At 35.8% G+C, this 14,330-nt stretch overlaps 1 protein-coding gene across 3 annotated transcripts in view; it reads left to right on the forward strand.

Moving 5' to 3' along the window:
- The window catches only part of ADK (adenosine kinase), a 301,741-nt gene that overhangs the window by 202,733 nt on the left and 84,678 nt on the right, over window positions 1–14,330 (forward strand). The gene's annotated exons all lie outside the window — the stretch shown is intronic.

Here is a 14,330-nt window from a genome sequence, read left to right on the forward strand (position 1 = left end):
CTTTCCAATTCAAAAATTTGGACCTAGCCTCCTCAGCATCTCCCCTTAGGAAAATCTTAAATGTGGAGCAACTGCAGTTGTTCTCTCAATGTACACAAGTACTTGTAAATTATCATGCTTTAATTCATAGTAAATGTTTGCTCAAAAAAAACTTTTAAAAAATGACCTTTAATTGCTATATATATATATATATTTTTTTTTTTCCTTTCTAATGGATACTTTTCTACTACTATGTGATGATTTTCAGGACATGAGGGTTTCAAAATAGTTCTGAATTCTATTAGTGTCAAATTCAGCAAAAACCATAGACAACTGTTGGCTTTCAACTGTGTGAGTTTCCTATACACTTTTAAACATTAGGTATGTCTTCGGAATGAAGAAGTGGTATCTTCAAAGATAAGTACACATTTACTACTATCTCTGTAGTTTGAAGTACATTATTAGCCATTCATTTTAGGAAAGCTTTCGATACAAAGCTAAAACCACTAAAGAATATTATTCTTACAGTTTGTTTCTTTAGCAAAGCTTCTGCTAGGATTTCAAGAGCTAGCCGTGATGAAATCTTTGGGTCTTGCATGTAGTCCTGTGGTAGGTTTTGGTGTTTGAACTCTGCTGCTAGTTGTGATAATTTTCAGAGTCAGCCAAAGTGGACATTATAATTCCAGTTTCAGTGCGAACAGAAAAATTTACTGAATGGGAGCCCAAATATCCAAGCACTTTTAGGGAAATATAGCTGTCTTTTGTGATCACAAACACAGAAGATTGTCTGACCAGATATGGACCTTGCTGAACTAAATGAAATAAAACTTAATGCTTGGGTTTCAGCTTAGGAACAACTCATCACAAAACATGCACAAAGTTAGGGTAAATTTGAAAATTCTTCTTTCAGAATGGAGCTGATGGGACAAATTTTAATAAAATTGAATACATCTGCAGTGGTATCATATATCAACCAAGAGGCAGACAAAAGAAGTAGGAATTCATTGGAGGAATCCATCTGACTTTTCTTGTGGGCAGAATTACATCTGGCATTTGTGAGGGTGTGCCATTTCCCAGATCTTCACAGTGTGTTGGCAGACTATTTTAATAGGCTTGGATGTTCATTTGGGAAAGCATGATCTCTGAATAGATACATAATTCACTGTAGTAAAACCAAGGTACAAATCTCCTCAGAACAGATTCTTGTCGTAAGAAGAATATCCAAAGGCAAAGACAAATTTGTAACAGGCAGTCAGAAAAGCAGACCAAGTATTCCTGTCACAAAACACCAGACACTTAGAAGACATTTTATAAAAGTTTAGTTTTTGAAACAGCTCCTTGTCATCTGTATCCTCTTCTCAGAGCACAGAATTATTGTGATGGTAATTGTGGAAAATTGCTAGTCATCAGTACTATTAAATATCTAAATTCTAAAATGCATCATACAGTCTTGAAATTGTTGAATATTTTTCCAAGGAATATTATTCACAGTGAATATTCTGAAGTTCCTTTCCTCTTGAGGTTAGTGTGGACAGGGATATGGCAGGGTACGTGAGATATAAGCAATCATTGCTTTGGAGAGTAGATGCCAGAAAAGCAACTTCACAGACTTCTGCAGCTCCTGTGCATCTGAATGCAATTTGTCGGTAGTAAATAGTGTCAGAAGACAACTCAGGCTTTGTTTCTTACATGTATGCCGTAAGTACTGCTGTGCCACAACCCATTCTCTGAAATCTGCTTTTTCAGCAGCCTGAACCATACCACAGTATTATTACTGAGAGGTTATGTATGTGTATTAGACTAGACTTCAGTACTGTTGGATTTACAAAGTCAGGTGCATAGCTTTACAGATCTGAGGCTCTCATTCCAGAGGAATCATGTAATTTAACTGCTTCTAAACAAGCCCAAGGGTGCCGTTTCTAGTAAGTAACAGTCATTACCTCTGGCTAAACCTAGCAGCTAGGTGACATATTCTCCTGTGATTATGTATATCGGTTTTAAGCTAGGAAGGTGTGGATGAAGCAGACACTTAACTGATTCTGGTTCACACTGGAAGAAATCAGTTGGCTGCTTGACTCTCTTTGTTGGGTATTTAGTGTCTGAAGTACTTCTTTGGTCAAGCTAGAGCCTAAGATCTAAGCTTAATAATTCAGAATTAAGTTCTTTCTGTTGGAGCAGTTGTGTCTGTTTTAGTGTCCAGAAGGGAAATTTCCCATCAGTCTGCATGTCAAGAAAGTTAATTTCTAAATTTAAGTTCAGGAAACTTTACAAAACCAGGACCAGCTTCACTGTTGGCACAATGGGGTTCATCTGTAAAAGCTAATGTGAAGACCATGCAAGCAAGAAATTTATTCTCCTCTACATTTCCATTTTGTGCCTTGGTGAGTGATTAAAAAAATATGGGGTTGTAAGTATTGGTGATACATAGCACCAATGGAGAACAGGTATATGGATAGGCTCATTAAAGATCAAGTTTACTTTCACAAGAGCCACTACCCAACAATAAACAGATTATCAGGGTCATCTGCGGCCTTTATGAAAACCTATCAGCGTCTTTTTCCAGTACAGAGGAACTGCACTGGTTGTGCGCAGAGCTGGAGGAGTTTTGCCATAGAACTGCAGAAGGAGCTGAATGTGCCAACATGGTACTTCGACCTGAGTGACGGATCAGAAAGAATACCTCTCTAGCCTGCCTGGTGCCTCTTTGTATATGGAAACAATGAACAAACAATCCATTTGTTTGTGGATCGTGTGTAAATTCTTGATGAGGACAGGTAATATTTTATAAACCAGTTATTTCTAAGTTTTTTGCATTGAGTTTCATGGAGTAAGATTTCCTTTCTACAGAAATATAGAGCATAAAAGGAAAAGGAGTGAAAGGCAGTTTGTGCTTCAAATTAGTACATCTAAAATGAACAAAGCCATCCATTGTGTTGCTTTCGTGTCACTGTTGTTAGATATTAATTTGATAAGGACAGAGTATGTTAAAATGGGTACTGAAAAATAATGTTGAACCTTTTTTTTTTCCTGACTGCTTTATCATACATTATAATGTTTATTGTTGAGATAAAGTACTCTCTATTCAAGCAGTAACAAGTTTCATAGGGGAACAAAAGTAAGCAGCACTCAAAAAATTCATTTTAACAAAAAGTATGAACAGAAAGATATGAAAACTATTGATTATGTTGTCTGTGGTGACATACAAACAAAGTGATAACTGTTCACATCTATGAAAGTTGAAGAATGGCAATGTCAGATTGTGCAAAGATTAACATAAGAATCTGACATCTTTGCTGAAAATTTATAATTACGTTTGACGCTTTGGTAGAGATTGGAATGAGGGTGGAATCTTGTCAAGTAGTTTTTTGTTGTTCATTTCATTAACAACTACTTAACCCTTTGATTAACAACCATTATTGCTATGGATAGATGTGACTATTGGAGAGGAAAATATATTGCCCTGTGATTTATAGCAGTATTCACACATCTGTTTCAGAAGGGAGCTTCTTAAACTGAATTTTGTTCTGCTGAATGTGTTCTAAATAGCATCATGTAGATGTTCCTTTTCAGTGTAAGTTTTGTGTGTCTCCACTGCTCTTCCTGAAATAAATTAGAGCTCTGAGTATCAGAAAGTCAAAGAAATGTAAAATAGTTATCCTTGGCTTCTGAGTTCTGGCTTGGAGGTACCTTTGTCACTTTCTTTTCCTGTTTATTTGTAGAACTGTTTGATACCACTCTGTTGTGCTTGGTTTTTCACTAGACTCCATGACTGGATTAGAGCATAGATGTTGATGAGGAGATTTTGCAGAGACAGGAGTAAAGAGAAAATCCTTTATTTCCATAGTTAGGTGTTCTGAAGAGAGCAAACTCCAATAAAACCAAATGTCAGGCTTTCCTAGAAATAAAGGCATGTCACTGAAACATACACATAAAAAATATAACAAAAACTTGAGACAGATACTTTCCATGTTTGCTTTGAGGAATGCATGCTGCATTTTACTTTGTCATGAACCAATAATTTCCATTCCCTAAAATGAGGTTATTTATTATACAGTTCCAAAATGTTCTAGTTTGGCTTCTTAAAAAGTAGAAATTGTGTTTATTTAGCATAAAGAATGGATTTAAACTCACAGAACTGAGGAGGTGATTTTGAGAGATCCCAACTTCCTTTTCTTATAAAAGTACCAAAACATGAGTTTAAATGCTGATTTAAAAAGGAGTGGTTTTTCATTTGTCTTTATGTGTGTCCAATATGTTACAGCTATTCATTGATATTCTAATCTAGAAAATCATGGTTCCAGTGTATTAATTAGCACACAAGTTAACACTGTTAAATACATTATGATGGCTTTACTTTCTATTTTTCTTAGTCTATTTTCAGTGACACAAATTGGATGGGCAGAGATTCAAGTAAAGGGCAAAAAAGAGCAGGGAACATTTTTTTGTAATTAGTATTCTTGTAGCTGAGCTCATTGCTGTCCAAAGGACTGTCTGCATACAGGGCTGTAAGCATTATTAAGATCTCATTGACTTCATAATTTGGAATTCAGGGAAGCTCCATGTGAATTTGAAGGGCTGCAGGATGGCCTTAACCTCTAAGGTGTTACTCTTCTAAGGTGTCTACTTTGGGTGACATGGTTTAGAGGGAGGTGCCCCTGCCCATGGCAGGGGGATTGGAACTAGATGATCTTAAGCTCCTTTCGAACCTTAACTATTCTGTGATGCATATCCATCATTCACTTGCAAAATGTTTACATTTTGTGGTGGTTATTTCAGGGTAAAAAAGCTGATTTCTTACCTGATTGTAAGAGGTAAATGCAGTATCTGAGATGCTCTGCTCTCAAATACTTATTAAGAGCTGATAGAAGGTTGGATGCTTTGACCACGGTGTTTTTTTTTTGTTCATATTTTTCAAATATGCACAGATGTAGTAAATCATAGACTTCTAGAAAAATTCAGGTTGAAATGGACCACCAGAGGTTTATGAGAATAAATTCAAAGTTGCTTGATGTTCGGTCATTTCTAAGAATATTTCTAAGGATATTCTAATGTTTGATCTTTAATGTGAAAATTCTTATACCATGCGAGATTTCTCCAGAAACCCACTACTCCCACAATAATATGACATTACGGAATATAGTGTCTTAGCAGAGAAGTTTCCTCTGAGGAGATAAGATCTGGAAGTGTGAGACTAACACTATTTTCTCTGGTTACAATAGTGGTCCTGCTGTTAAAAGTGGGTTTCTGACGTGTGAGCTCATGAGTTCATTAGAAACAGGAACTTAGTGTAAATAGTATTGGGCTCTAAAAAGCTAATAGTTAGGAGTATCCCCTCACCCCTTTGGATTTGAAGACAGTACTCATTCAGACTATAATAGTTAATGCTAAGCACTTACATAGCTTGTTGTATTTAGTGTGTTCTACGGAAAATTCTTATGTCCCAAATTAATTTAAGTGAAAATGTCTTTGTTTAGATTTTACCAACTGTCCATATTTCAACTATATTTCTTAATAATTATTAGAATTAGCATAGGTCCTGATCCTCATTTGTCTGTGTCATGCAACAGTCTTTATATAATGAAAATTAAGAGGCCACGCAATAACATTAATGTTCTTTTAAATAATTAATTTTCATGTGTGGAAGTGTGAGCAATAAATGTTTTATTGTAAACCCTTATGTGGTAATTAATCCAAGCCATTAGGACCTAATTGCACATTCATAGTAAATGTTGTGTTTGCTGTGAAAGAAGTTTTTTTGGAACTGTGGTTTTGGGGCTAGAGTTGTGAGAAGAGTGATATTTGAAAGGAAATGTTAATGCACTTACTTTTAAACTTGGTAAGCCAGGAATTGAAAGAAACACACCCTTTATTATCTTGCCAATTACGTTTTTAGTTCTTGTGAGCGTTTTACGATGTACTTAATTTTATGCAATAGTGATCCATATATGTATTAAATTAAATATATCATAAGTATATGTAGGCTGTTTAAAATCAGCTAGCGAATACCTTGGGGAGTGGGAGGAGGTATTTGTTCTATTAATCATTTACACCTTAATTTGCAAATAGCAGAAGTCCTGTAATTCCATAAAACTTGTCATTACTTTAAGGCAAAGTATAAGTCATTCTGTGAATGTGAATGAAGTTTCAGGTGCACTGGGTTGTGCTTTGGGAAGCCCTATTACGCACCATATGAACTCAGATCTCCACGAAGCTTTAGAGCTGGTGTGGATTTTCACTGATAAAATTTATGGAGTTTAGATCCTTGTTTTTTTCTGGTGTTGTAGGGTTTTTTTCTGCAGCAAAATTGCATTTTCTAAGTACAGTGTTTCTAGATAGAGCTCTGTTTTGCCCATGGCGAGTCTGCTTTACTTAAACAGGCTCAGTTAAGCATTTGAATAGTGCAATAAGCTTCAGAAATCTCTTGTGTTACCTCTTGATCATTTCTTTTCTCTTCATATGTACCATGCTACAGTATCAGTGTAGTCTTTCTGATGATATGATCTTTATTAGTGAAATAATATGCTTTTTCTTTGGAGCTCTTGAAATATGTTCTAACAATGATGGTAATGACTTTGATTAATATTTAATCCCCATGCTGTTGGGTTCTTATAATTTACAAGATCTGAAAGGTAGGTGGGGAAGGGAAGAAGGGTTTCTGCTTAAATGTTTCAGTATGAGGGTGCTTAGGGAAAAACATACCTATGTTTTACCATACTTTATATCTGTTTTCTAAGCTGAATTTAAGTGAAACCTTTCCTAATACAACCACATTGCTGACAGGGAAGTCCATAAGGTATAGAAGTCATACTGTGGACTTGACTTATTTTTCATGACATTGGACTCATTCCTGTGTTTGTTTATATTACGTAATAGTCATTCCTTTGCATCACCTGGGAAGCCTGACACTCTGAGGGCACAGGTATAGCAGTATTTACTAGTACAGAACAAGAGGTTGGGGAGGATTTTTTTCTTTTTCCTGTTCTTTTTTTCCTTTTTTCCTTTTCATTTTGTCCTTTTAATTTTTCCTTTTCCTTTTTCTTTCTATTAATAGAGGAACTAAAATTTATAAATACAGGAGGGCAAGTCCAAATTAGTTTCTTGCTCCACTCCAAAAGTTACAGTATTTGTAATATTTGTGCACATAGTCACATAAAAAAAGTCTCTTGCATGCACACCGCAGAAGAGTAACTGATCTACAAGCTTCGAATGGTTCTCCACAAGACTTTGTATAACCTTATCAAGTAATCTGCATTTCTACAAGGTCTTCTGACACCCGGTCAGTTAATGGTGATTAGTTACTTATACAACAGTGGTCAGACATGGTTTCAGTCTTTGAGTGTTTTACACATATTATTAAAATAAACCATTGTGCCGACATAAGCACATTTAATTAAAAACCATCCGTGTATCTACCCTCTTCTTGTTCAGGGCTAGTTGAATAAGCAAGGAATAGGTTTGTTTTAAATGTTTACTTACACAGCTTTCAAACTAAGGATTAACTGTCTAGAAAATTAGAAGTCCGCTATACATTTGTAGTTGTATAGATTCTCTCAATTTACTAATATACTGTAAATATTATGTACACACCAAACTTGAATGAATTCAACATATGGTTGATGTTTACATAATTAATGAGATGCCAAATTATATTAATGGAGCTAGCCATACACAAAAAAGCACATGTTGCACAAACATCAAGGGCCTAAATTAGCCGTACCTTATTCCGTACTTCCTGAAATGCTTACTTGCCATAGCAGGGCCCTGTGATTGTGCTTGAAATTGTGGAAGTTAAGATTGAAAATTAATTATCTCATCATTCCAAACCACCAATCATTCAATTATCAATTTTTGGACTTCTGGTTGTTGTTTCATTAATCAATAGTTAGCATGTGTGAGACTACTTTTGGGTCTAAACACGTTGCCCTCATATTAATGGATGGGTCAGGCAAACATGATTTTGATAAAGAGTTAATTTAGAAAAATGAAAGGTGAAAGAAACAGTTTCTTTAATCAGCAATTGAACAAATATTTTAAGATGCATTGCTTTCTCAGTGAGGATTAAATTGGTTTTCAATGAAGAAGAAGGGTGGCAAAGTGTTTTGGGAATGCTAGAAGAAAAGTGGCTTGCTCTTGCTCTTTGTCATAGCTTGTTTGATTTGCAGTTTATATTTTATTGATGGCAATAGCCTGTACTTTATAATATCTTTCAACACAGAATTTCAGTCATTTCAGTAATGTTAAGTAATTAAACCTCCCACTGGTTCTGCCAATGGAGGTGTATTTATCATTATAACTATTCTGTAAGTTGGTAAACAGAGGCAAAAAAGGTTGAATTATTAATCAAAGTAATAAAACATCTGATATATATATATAAAATACCTGATATTCAGTCCTTCCTCCAAAATTTTGTTATAAATTCAGTATAAATAAAAATAGACATCTCATTCACTGAGCGTAATAAACTCACCTAAAACTGTATGCTGAACTTTAGAGCGAATATAGAGATTTTTTGCTTCTTCACAGACTTTAGGGAGCTATGTCAAATAATCATCTTAAGATCTTAATTCATCTTGCCAAAATGAGTTTATCTAACTTTGTAGTTCCCAGGGAAATAGGACAATTTTTTATGTGGGATGACATTTCTTTACAGCAAGCCTAAATGTATTACTGCTCTCTCACACGTGATTGCACCTCCACCTCATTGTTAAAGTTCTTATCTACACTCTATGAGTATACATCTCATAAGTAAAGTCACATATTTATTTGGTCCTAAGTATGACTTGGAAGAACTTCCTGTAGTGCTTCCTTTAATCAATAGTAATCAGAATTGAAAAAGATTTCCAAATTGTTTTACATGAAAAAGAAATTGCTAATACATACATAAAATAATTATTTTCTTCAATATATAGTGTCAAATATTGGAGGTTTTCTGCTACTGTTGTAATCTGATAGATGCTAACATGGCAGCAATCAGAGTCCACTTCAGCAACAAAGAAGCTGTTCAAGTCTGAAAGCAATCCTCTCCTCCTGACATGTTGGCACCATCATAGAGGAAAATGTCACGGTCAATATAAGCACATTTACTGACAGTTAGGTTTTTTCCTATGTTACTGAAAACTGTTTGAAACTCAGCTTTTATCAAAAACAGAAACCCTGGCCACTCAGAATGATAAAACAATAGTTTACAGCTTAGTCATTTGCGAGTTATAAAGCAATACTTTCATAAAAATAAACAATGCATACAGGAACAAGCCAAAACAATTACTCAGAGAAATTGTTGCATTCTTGCTGTCCCTGCTTCCTGATTCAAAACAACTGTCTCCAGTAGGAACTGGACAAAAAGCAGTGGGTTTTGTTTCATTAAGTAACCACTTGCTGATCACTACAAGATAAAATATAGTTCCAAAATGCAATTGATACTATGTATGTAAGGATTTTGTAAGTTCTTAAATGATCTATTACATAAAGAACAGGTACATAGATTAAAATAACATTCATGTATTTCACTGATTTACAGACTGAACATTTCCCAAGTGGATAGTTACACAGAGCTTTTGCCCTTCATAGAGAAAGTAAAAAATGACTTAAAGCACAAGCACCTTCATTAATAAAGGTCACATTGTTTATTTAATTTGTGGGGGGTTGTTAATTATTTCTAGAGTTTTTTCCACGTTGTATGTTAATATCTCTGTCATTTGATACCACTCTGTCATATGTCAGTAAGGAAAATAATTTAACAAATAATTTCAAGCAGGAGCAGGTTGCAAGTTGAAATGCTCAAAACTCATAGGAGGAGGTAAGGGGTCAGTAAGTCTGCGAACTTGATAGTGTTCCACATTCCAAGTATTGTGCTGAGGTATTTCAGTGTTGAGGATAGTTTTTTAATTGTTCCCTGCTCTTTTTAACTTGCGTAAGGACTAAGACAGATGAAGAGCTTCTGCTCCAGCATTCCAAGAAGATTCCTTCTGGTTCCTATTCTGAAGGAAGATGATTTCATTGCCTTGTCTCACAGTGGGTGGGACATGGACTGCACCCAATCTGTGCTCTGTGCAGTTCAGAGGCTAGAAGACAGAAGTCTTTCGGTCTCTTCTGTTTGTAAGGGCACCTGGAAGCCTTGTGAAAGTTCTGTCTGGAGCAGTTACCTAGTGGTTCATTCTCCATCCCGAGAATTGCCATGTGTTGCAGCTTCACTTCTTCCAAGCCCTGGTATTTTTGCTAGACTGCAGCAGATGAGACTGATGGCAGAGCAGAGCTGCAGGAAGTCTCTTCTGCCCAAGTGTGTGGCTTGAAGTTCTCTTTGTGTACAGAATATAGGAAACTTAAACCAGGTCCAAAAGCTCTGAGCTGGTTATGTCTGTCATTTAACAGAGCAAGTTCTTTTGGCACCTTAGCAGTCTCACTCTTTCACTAGAACTGCCAGCATACTTGAAGTTCGATGATTTCTGTAGGGCTGTACTGAATCACAGTATTTATCAGGCCTGTCACTACGTAACTGTCAAACTTTCTATGTGCCTGAAAAATTCCATCCTTTAGATGGATGAAAGTGTGATGTCATAATTGCATTTTTATGTAAATGCTTGCTATAAAATAATTTTGGATTAAATGATGTGTTCCTTTCATGTTGGCATAATATAATTTGTCTTAAATGGCAGCAGACTTGTGTATGTGTTGCTGAAAGTTAAATATTTTGATTCACACTTGCAATTTATTGGTTTTACATTGTTACCAAATGGCATTTCAAAATGAGCTCAGAACACCATGGTTCAAAATCCTGTCACTCATACGATAAAGTTATTTTCGTGTAAACTGCTCTGCAAATGGGAGCAGCAAGGAAAGAGGAAGAGCTAGGAAGAAGAGCAGGCAAATGCATTTTAGTGGGTAGTAGGTTTGAAAGCAACCCTAATTTTTACTATCACTGTATGTTCTTATTCAAACATAACTTCTGTGCTGTTAAGCGGTAATAAATCCATAATTCAGAAGTTGGTTGTTATCATCTTGGCCCGGATTTGTCCAAATGTACGTGAGGTCACGCATTTCAGATTTGGCTTTAAGGAAATACTCATTGGCTTAAAAATAAATAAATAATCTTGGTCATCATTGTGCAAATACTGTATGTATGTAATCCAGATGAATTCAATGCAGGCGTGTTATTTCATGTGAAAAATGATGGCAAGACTTCTCAGTTTGGACAGATCACCTTAAACAGAAATACTTTCACCAAAGCCAGAGTTCTGGCTTCAGGTGGTTCTTCAGCACTCTGATTCTGTGCCGACGCTTGACACTGTAATTTGCTGCCCTCACATCTGCTATAGCTAGAGCTGTATGAACTTAGTGTAGGTCAGAAGAAACCTTTTGGGTCTGCGTGTGATAAAAATGAGAGAGATGACTTGTGAAGACTAATTGCTTCTGTTTAAACCCAACAAATCCTTCTGGTAATGCTAGTGTCTATTAAAAAAAAAGAGTGTAAAAGACTATCCTATATTCACAGAACCCTGGCATATTTTAAAAGGTGCATTAAAGAATTCCTGAATATTGTAAAAGTGAGATTAATATGACACTCTCTCTTGCCTTCTCTCTCAGCCTTAAGATGCTGTCATCTGCATCTTAATAGTGAATTTTAAACTCTCTGAAGTTACAAACAAGCTACTGTACCACTCATGTGTCTGCAATAGACCAATGTATTTTTGTTGTTTCTTCAGTTTTGTTTCTCTTTCTCCCATGAGAAAAATTTTTTTTCTACACCGAAGGACTGTTTTTAAACAGAAGGACTGCTTATAGTACGTAAGAAAAGTATTGCTTTGCAGGTATATATGCACAGGCATGCACATAAATAATTCAGTCTTATCATCCTATTTTCCTTGTGTGTGTTTTAGCTCAGCCTTGCTCTCTGGCTTGTGGTACAATGGTACCTTCCTTCTGGCATAGAAAAGGGGCTCATTACATTTTGAGCAGCAGAAAATAGCGGCACATCACAAAGCAGTAGCATCTGGTATACTCGGTCTCAATCAGTGCAAGCCAAAGGAATACTGCATGCTGCTAGTACGTCTGATAGCCTTTAATGTTTAATAGGTTTCCTTAATACAATATTGCCTTTCACTTTCTTTGACTGCACTGTACAAGTATTATATGTCCTTGTATGTACAACATTCTTTCACAAAGATAGATTGATTCATGCACAGTCGTTTCATTTTATACACAGTGTAAGTTTCCCAGGCTCTTGGAATTTTTGTATGTTAACTGTCTCATCCTTTGATTACAGGGATTTTCCTCATTATTTTTTTGAGGCACTTTTGGGTTTTGAGGTTAAAAAGGTTCCCAAAACTATCAGAAGTAGAGTGAGGTGTGTAGGTGGGTACAGAATATCTCTGAAGGGTCTCTTAACCTTTTTGTCAGTGGGAATAGAACTTCTTACTACTGAAATACAAACTCTTTTATACCAGTGATACCGAGATATGCCTGTTCTCACACCCAAAGCTAATGTTGGCTAACAGTTAATGGTTAGAGTAGGTAGGAGTGGTTGACATAGGCACTCCTTTGTATACATGTGTCTGGACCCAAAGCAGTGACAGCTGCAAGAGCATGAGAGCTGTGGTTATAAGGAAGCCATGGAGTGGCTTTATTGTTGAATCCCAGTGAAATACAAGAAAAGCTGTTTGATTTAGTGGACTTCATTCCTGTACCAAATTGTAGCACGCTGCAGTAGGGTGGTCTGTGACTTATCTAGTTACAGTTCAGACTTAAGAAGCTGGGCTCTTGAAACTATACTGGCCATAGCCGTAATTGTAGTTTCACTAAAAATAGAGACAAAACAATTTAAATACTTCAGGAGGGGATTCTAATTAGGCTTCTTTAAACCCAAATCTGTACAACTCAGATTTTGTACTTTTTCTTCCTTCTTCATTAACTCCGCTGTGTGAATTGTTCTGCTGTAAGTTTTTATTATTGCTGCAATATTTTTTCTTGTTACACTTGGCAAAGAGTTCTCACACACACAACTCTTAATTTCGAGATGTTTTAATGTCAAATGGTTGTTTAAATAAAACTCTTGGAAGAAAGCAATTAAATGGCAGAAATGATTTTTTTAGGAAACCCAGAAGACAGAGCTGTAGCCTTTGAGAGTTCCTGGCCTTTACTTTGCAGGATCTGAAAAGCAAGCTCTCCTATCTGCATCTCAGTACTTTTATGTTGCCTTTCCAAAGAAAAGGGAGTTGGATACAGGCCTGAGTTAGATCTCACGAGGATAGTGTTCTGTGCCTCAAATTACAATCAGATGTGGTTTAGTTCAGATGAAGTTTTCAGCCTAAAAATGGTAAGAAGCCTAATTACTTGACCAGGTTACTATTCACGCAGACCACTGTGTAGCAATGTGTGATTTATCCACAGCTGGCAATATGTTAGCCCTGAAAAGTTTTTATTTTCTGTTTGGAACAGTTTTTTAAAAATCTAACTCTGTTCATTAAATGAAAAACTAAAAGATGGTAGAGATTGCTATGGAGACGAGATGTTATATAAACTGTTCATTTTAATTCTTCAGATTGTAAAAATAGCAAAGACGCTTGGAGGTTTACAGGCTTCCAGTCGTTCAAAGTACTGAGTAATTCCACAAGATGCAAAGCATACTTGTGCCCTTTGGACTTTTATTGTTATGTAGCAAATCATACGCCAATTTTTAAATCACTCGTGTTTGTTAGACTGGAGAGCGTGAAGTAAGCAAAGATAAATAGAAGTACTTTCTAAGTAGTCTTTAATCTGTAGACTCTTTATTATTTTTTTCTGGTGAGTAGAATGCTAAGATGGTCTGTTAGCTGAAGTATGCAGGATAAAAATACAGCTATTCTGTGATCCAAAGACATAATAATATGGATAAAAAATGGAAGCTGTCTGTTTCACTATTATACCTTTTAGAGTGTCATGGTGGTGATGTTGCATATAGAACTGAGAGGATGTTTTATCTATCAGACTCCCCTCAAAGTTCTTTGTTACTGTGACTTAGACATTATCTCTGGCCTTAAATTTAACACTTGCTGCTCTTGAAAATTACTATTATTCACTGAGTTGTGAGAACAGTTAGTATAATTGCTTTTGGGATTATAAAAATGAAGCATACAAAATTTGTTTAGGGTAAAGACTAAGCATTTCTCTAATTAGCGGATTAAGGAAACTGTAGGGGATCTTTACATTACTCCTGGAACATGTGCAGCTGAAGTAACCATCTGCAATGCTAAATTCAAAATGGCAGCCTTAAAGTGTTCTTTATACAGAGTTGAAATTGGCATTCATAATTTAGTAGACAAGTAATAATTTCTGGTTAAGTTCTGTTTATTTTGTTTCACAATTGATACTTGCATGTT

This window comes from Lathamus discolor, chromosome 3 (genome assembly GCF_037157495.1).
Source record: "Lathamus discolor isolate bLatDis1 chromosome 3, bLatDis1.hap1, whole genome shotgun sequence".
Classification (NCBI taxonomy): Eukaryota; Metazoa; Chordata; class Aves; order Psittaciformes; family Psittacidae; genus Lathamus; species Lathamus discolor.